Below are 6,317 nucleotides of genomic sequence, written 5' to 3'. Positions count from 1 at the left end.
CGGAGCTAAACGTGATCTGCTGTGCGCAAATTTGCTATATTACGTACCTACTTTGAGACAACACATGCGAGTATGGCGATGGCGTCCTCTTAATATAAATTATTACTATACTATTGTTACATAATATTATAATTATATTAACCTGTTTTAATGATTTTGCTTCCATCTTATTCTTTCGATTAATAGCAGAGATTGATGGTCTACTAGCACAAGGCAAATTTAAAGTAGGAATAACTCCTGGTAGTAGTCTTCTTTTGTGTTTACCACCTAGAAGTTCATTTTTCAAGTCACGATGAAAATCTTTAGGACTAAAATGATCTGAACAAATGAATGCTGTGTTGGGATTCCAAGAATCAGACCTTTTGCATTTTACAACCCATTCTTTTTGCACAGCAGGATCTTTTGGAAATCTTCAATAAATTATAAGTATTTATTAATTAATTAATAAATGTAATTATTGTAAAAACATATAGATACAACTTATATGAACGCTATAAAACTAACGTTTCTCACTGCACTCACAAGATAAAAATATTTTTATAAGTACTTACCGATGAAACGAAATATCATTTCCTTCGCTTTTTATTTTTCCTGAATAATTTTTACAAGTAGCAATAGCACACACTGATCCACCTTTCGCTGCCATTGTAAATCACAAAGTAGAAATAAAATAAAAGTATTCAATACAAAAAAAATGCACAGAGAAACATTAACAACTATTGTACTATGTGTATTGTGTATTGTGTATAATGGTAAACAGAAAAAGTCACTGGTAAAAAAGTCTCCAGTTTCAGTATAAATAAAACGATATTTCCACTATACTTGTTACCTATGTCCTATATTATTTATAAAATAAATTAGGTTGACAAATCTTATCTGTAGATAGTAGATGACAATTAATTGACATATAAGCTATAATTTGACAGTTTCACACACGCTGGCTGATCATTTACAGGTACCCATCATTCGTATCTAGTTTCGTATTAGTTTTGATTTGTACGCGTGTGTTAAACATGGAACTTGTAAAAATCAAGTAAAGAAAATGATAAAATTGCATTACACGAGTATACTTTTACTATATACAATGAATGCTAAAGTATCACTCGACAAAAATGTTTAAAAAGTTCATCAATGCAATGTGCAGCAATATTAATTACCGATTTGAACCGTAAGAAAACCATACGTTTTGAACAAGAACATTGCCATGCTGCTAATAAAGGTTCAAGAGGAGCCATGAAAATCAAACAAATTATTAAGGATAGGTCATAAGAAAGAGATCTTTTATAACTGATTAACTGAATAAATACATTTTTATATTCTTTAAATAATATTATTATATAAGATATACATTTTTCAAAATTTTTAATAAATTTATTATGATGTTCGATTTAACGCCTTATGTCAACGTATTGATGAAGATAAATCTGCAGATATTCCTAATTTTTTAAATAAATACGTCAAAATATAAGAAAGAATTAATTAATAACTGAATAAATACATTTTTATATTTTTTAAATAATATTATTGTATAAGATTTACTTTTTTATAATATTTTTAATAATTTGTTAGATGAAGTTCCCCATTGAACACTTTTTGTCAATGTTTTTATGAAAATAAATCTGCAGATCAATTAATTTATATAATTTTATATTTTACATATTTTTATATAATATGCAACTGATTTTTTTATCGGGGACTTTTTTCATAATATTGTGTGTAATCTATATTTTGGTAATGTGTAGTGTGTACACCGGGCGCCGTACGATAGCTGTACGACAATGACGTCACGAAATAATCTTCCCCACTCCTTCTTTTTCAGAATTTCGGATTGAGGCAACCTGTATAATCTATAAACCTTGGGTATTGGGTACAGTTCGGCCCCGTGATAAGAGTTCGGCCCAGTGATAAGGAATTTTAGATTATTAAGAGTTCGAACACTAACCTCAAAATACAAAAACTCAAATTATTACCAACACGAGCGTCTGGAGACAGCACCCTCGGAGCAGTTTTCCTTATCACAATACCATTATCACATAACCAACCAAGATACCGGTTACAATGTTTAATACCATTCCTTTGGTTAATACTTTATCAGTATAATTGATATTAAATTTAAATATTAAATTATTTAAATTATTACCATAACACAGCACACAGCGATTCCCATTATTCCCAACCTCGGGTCTCGACCCAAATTACTAATTAGGATCGCAGAGGTTTTTATGATGGTCGCGAAATCATTACATACGTCTTACAATTTATATATTATTTATTTTATTTAAGTATTTTAGAATAGAATATAGATTATAGATAGATAAATCAATAAATATAATAAATAATATATATATTTACGAATTTGATGATAATAATAAATTAATTAATATTGAGTTTGCAATTATGATTTTTTTTTATGGGGGGGGGGGGGTCACCAAAAGTTAAATTAAAAATATTAGGGTATTGTTTACAGTGGTGTGCCCAGGAAATTTCAATGGGGGGGGGGATATATTTTATAAATTTTTTGGTAAAAGTACATTTAAATTAATTATGGTTATCCAAATACAAAAATTGCTAAACATTATATGTTCATTCATGCATAATGAGTATCATTCTACATTAGAATTAATTTATGATTATTAGTAACTACAAATTACAATACAATGGCAAAACAGGACACATTAAATTTAATTTAATAAGGCGGGATATTTTTACTATGAAATACATAATTATATACATAATTTAATTTTATCCCTCTGTGTTGAAGAATTTTAGTAGATGAGCATATTTATTCCCTCTCTTTCCAATCATTAAATACTACAATTAATTAACAAAATATTTATATATAATGTTATTAGTTTATTACTTCATCATAAATATAATGTACATTGTCAAAAATAATCTAAATTATATACCTATATATAATATATTACATACCTATTTCACACTATCCAATAATTTTTAAGGCACGTTTCCCTATATTTTTTCTATTATTACCTAAAATAGTTATGTACTGCATTGTCTGCAGTATTGACATACCTACACACAGCATTTAATTAATACAGGTAAAACCTCTTTACAACTGTTATCTATATTACTTTTTATTACCTGTGGAAACTTTCTGATTTATAAATGTAACATTTTCTATATGAATATTTTGTTGTATGTCTGAATAATATTGGTTCTTAAATATTTTAGTAAATCGTTTTTTAATTTGATAATTTTTAAATATTTTAGCACATTGATTTTTGATATATTTTTTTAATTATGTATTTTGAATGTGCATACTGTAGTATCCAATTTAAAAAAAAATATAATTTAGCTCGACATATAAAAGTTACCCACTTCACTGGAATTGAGAAAAATAATCCTCAGTTAGAAATAACTTCTCATAATTTTGCTTCATTACAAGGTAAAATATATGATGTACATTATATTTATGATGAAGTAATAACATTATATAAACATTTTTTGTTAATTAATTGTAGAATTTAATGATTGGAAAGAGAGGGAAGAAATATGCTCATCTACTAAATTTGTTCAACACAGAGGGATAAAATTTAATAAAACTAAAACTGTAGCTACAAGAAAGTACTATTGTCATCGTTCAGGAGTATTTCATAGTAAAAGTATGGGGGAACGTGCCTTAAAAATTACTGGATCGTGCAAAATAGGTATGTGTTATTATAACGAGGGGTACAAATAATTCAATTTATATCCTTAATAATAGATCAGATTATATAGATAACTTTAAACATTAAATGCTTTATTTTTCTAATTGGACTATTAGATCAATCCTGTCCTTCTTTTATTCGAACAGTAGTCACCGATAATAACGTTGTTGTAACTTATTGTAAGACACATCATGGACATCAGAATGATATAAAATTTCTCCCAATTCCTTCTTCTGTTCAGGAAACAATTGCTGGTAACTGTAACATTTTAATTACATTTTAATGTAATATCTACTATTTACTCATAACTTTTCTTATACATTACCAGATAAAATTAAAAATGGAGTGCCTTCTAATGTCATTATTGATCAAATCCGTGACAACTTTAATAATACAATTGAAAAAAAAACATCATAACTAGGAAAGATGTTTACAACATTTCCACTAAGTTTGGATTACTTCACAAGTATAAATTACACGATATTGATGCTCTGAGTGTGGATCTTCAAGTAAAAAAATTTGCCGAAAGTTCTTCAAATCCAATTATTCTTTATAAAACCCAAGGAACAGAATATCATCCATTAGACTTAAACGATTTTATGTTAATAATCCTTACTGAAGCTCAAAAAGCTGTTTTGCATAAATTTAGTAATGGAAAATTGTGTATAGATTCTACACATGGCACCAATCAATACAATTTTAATTTAACTACAATTGTAGTAATTGATGAATTTGGAGAAGGATACCCAGCTGCATTTTGTATAAGCACAAAAATTGACGAAGTACATATGAAAGTTTTTTTTTCAAAAATTAGGGAGGTAATTGGTTGCCTAACTCCAAATGTATTTATGAGTGATGATGCGCCAGCATTTTGGAATGCATGGGTTAACACAATGTCGCCTACTCCTCAATATCATTTGTTGTGTAAGTGGCATGTTGACAATAACTGGCGCAAGAACTTAAAAAAAATCGCTGGTTCTCAAAATATAAAAGCTTATATTTATAAAACGCTTCGTGTATTACTGGAAGAACCAAATGAAAATCTGTTTGAAGAACTTTTAACTTCTTTTCTTAATAAATTAGAAGAGGAGCCAACATTGCATAATTTTAAAGCATACTTTGAGCGAACATATGTACATAGGAAAAAGTTATGGGCAGCTTGCTATCGGCATCAAATAATGCTTAATACAAATATGGTTTTAGAAGCTTTCCATAAAACTTTAAAACATGTATATTTAAAGGGAAAAAAAATCAACGCCTTGATGTGTTACTATGGCATTTACTAAAATCATTGCGTGATAAAAACTTTGAACGACTAATAAAACTGTGCAATGGTGGAAAAGTTAATCACTACGTAAATGCTATTAATAGTCGTCATCGTTCTGCTGCTCATATTAATTCTTCTGGAATTCAACAAATATCTGAAATCACTTGGTCTGTAACATCTGAAACTTTAAATCAAAATTATCTTGTTAAGAAACGTGAACCATGTGCATGTAAAATTATGTGTGTTGCATGTAAAGTATGTGTTCATTTGTTTTCTTGTACCTGTTATGATTACACAATTAAGAATAATATGTGCAAGCATATCCATGCTGTAAAAATGAATATGGTTGACGATGAAGTTGTAATTTCAACAAGTGATGTATGTAATCCCATGATAACTGATGAAGTATGTATGAAAATTCCAATCACTCAACAACTGACTTCTGTATCCAAGGAATCCATTGGTAACAAACTTCAAGAATTCTATCACATGTTTGTGTCACAAGCAGGCACATTAAGTCCACAACAACTAATGAAAATCAATGCTTCTATTGATACCGGTTTAAGCATATTATATGAAGGAGAAAATAATTTAATAAAAAATGTAGAAAATCAAGAACCTGTTAATAAGAACGCAAAAAAACAGTTGCGGTTTTATTCAACCAAAAAACAAAGGATAAAAGCACCAGAAGAACAGAGATTAAATAAACCTACACAAACAATAAAAAATCAAATTATAGATGATTTGAAAGGAAAAAACAAAACTCTCTACGTTCATACTGATTTTGACCACTCTTATACAAAATAAGATTACTAATTTAATAATTTAAACAATTTTAATTTTAGACTTCAGTGAAGAATAATTATTTTTATATTTTTTTAATGACTTACCATATTTATTAATGTGAGTTTAGTGTTTAGTAAAACAATGTTGAATTATTATACAAAATTGAAATAAGTATTGTAATTTGTAGTAACTAATAATCATGGCAAAATGACAAAATAATTATATAATATCAATATGTATTGGTATTTTCAATTTTGTTAAAGTTGCTAAAAACGTTAATATGCCCTTATGCCTTATGGTAATAAATAATAATTTAAATTTAATATCAATTATACTGATAAAGTATTAACCAAAGGAATGGTATTAAACATTGTAACCGGTATCTTGGTTGGTTATGTGATAATGGTATTGTGATAAGAAAAACTGCTCCGAGGGTGCTGTCTCCAGACGCTCGTATTACCAACCATTCGACATTGAAAACAGTTCCACTACGATTTTTGAGATTTTTGAGTATTAGAGTTCCTCAGCCTGGTCCCCAGCACCGGATACATTATTTATTCGTCCGTTAAAATTTCAAATAGCAAATAACCGTCTAT

General features: G+C 28.1%; 1 long non-coding RNA gene across 1 annotated transcript; it reads right to left on the bottom strand.

Annotated features, from left to right (window-relative positions):
- Nucleotides 1–2,327: 2,327 nt before the first annotated feature.
- LOC126555433 (uncharacterized) lies at nucleotides 2,328–6,019 on the bottom strand. Its single transcript, XR_007606843.1, has 2 exons — nucleotides 5,826–6,019; nucleotides 2,328–3,926 (listed from the first exon to the last, which is right to left on the bottom strand). It is a non-coding gene; the product is annotated as an uncharacterized LOC126555433 (long non-coding RNA).
- Between the last annotated feature and the right edge of the window lie 298 nt (nucleotides 6,020–6,317).

The sequence above is a fragment of the Aphis gossypii genome, unplaced genomic scaffold (assembly GCF_020184175.1).
Source record: "Aphis gossypii isolate Hap1 unplaced genomic scaffold, ASM2018417v2 Contig00845, whole genome shotgun sequence".
Classification (NCBI taxonomy): domain Eukaryota; kingdom Metazoa; phylum Arthropoda; class Insecta; order Hemiptera; family Aphididae; genus Aphis; species Aphis gossypii.
The sequence above is the reverse complement of the archived record's forward strand: the minus strand, read 5'-3'. Positions and strand labels throughout refer to the sequence as shown.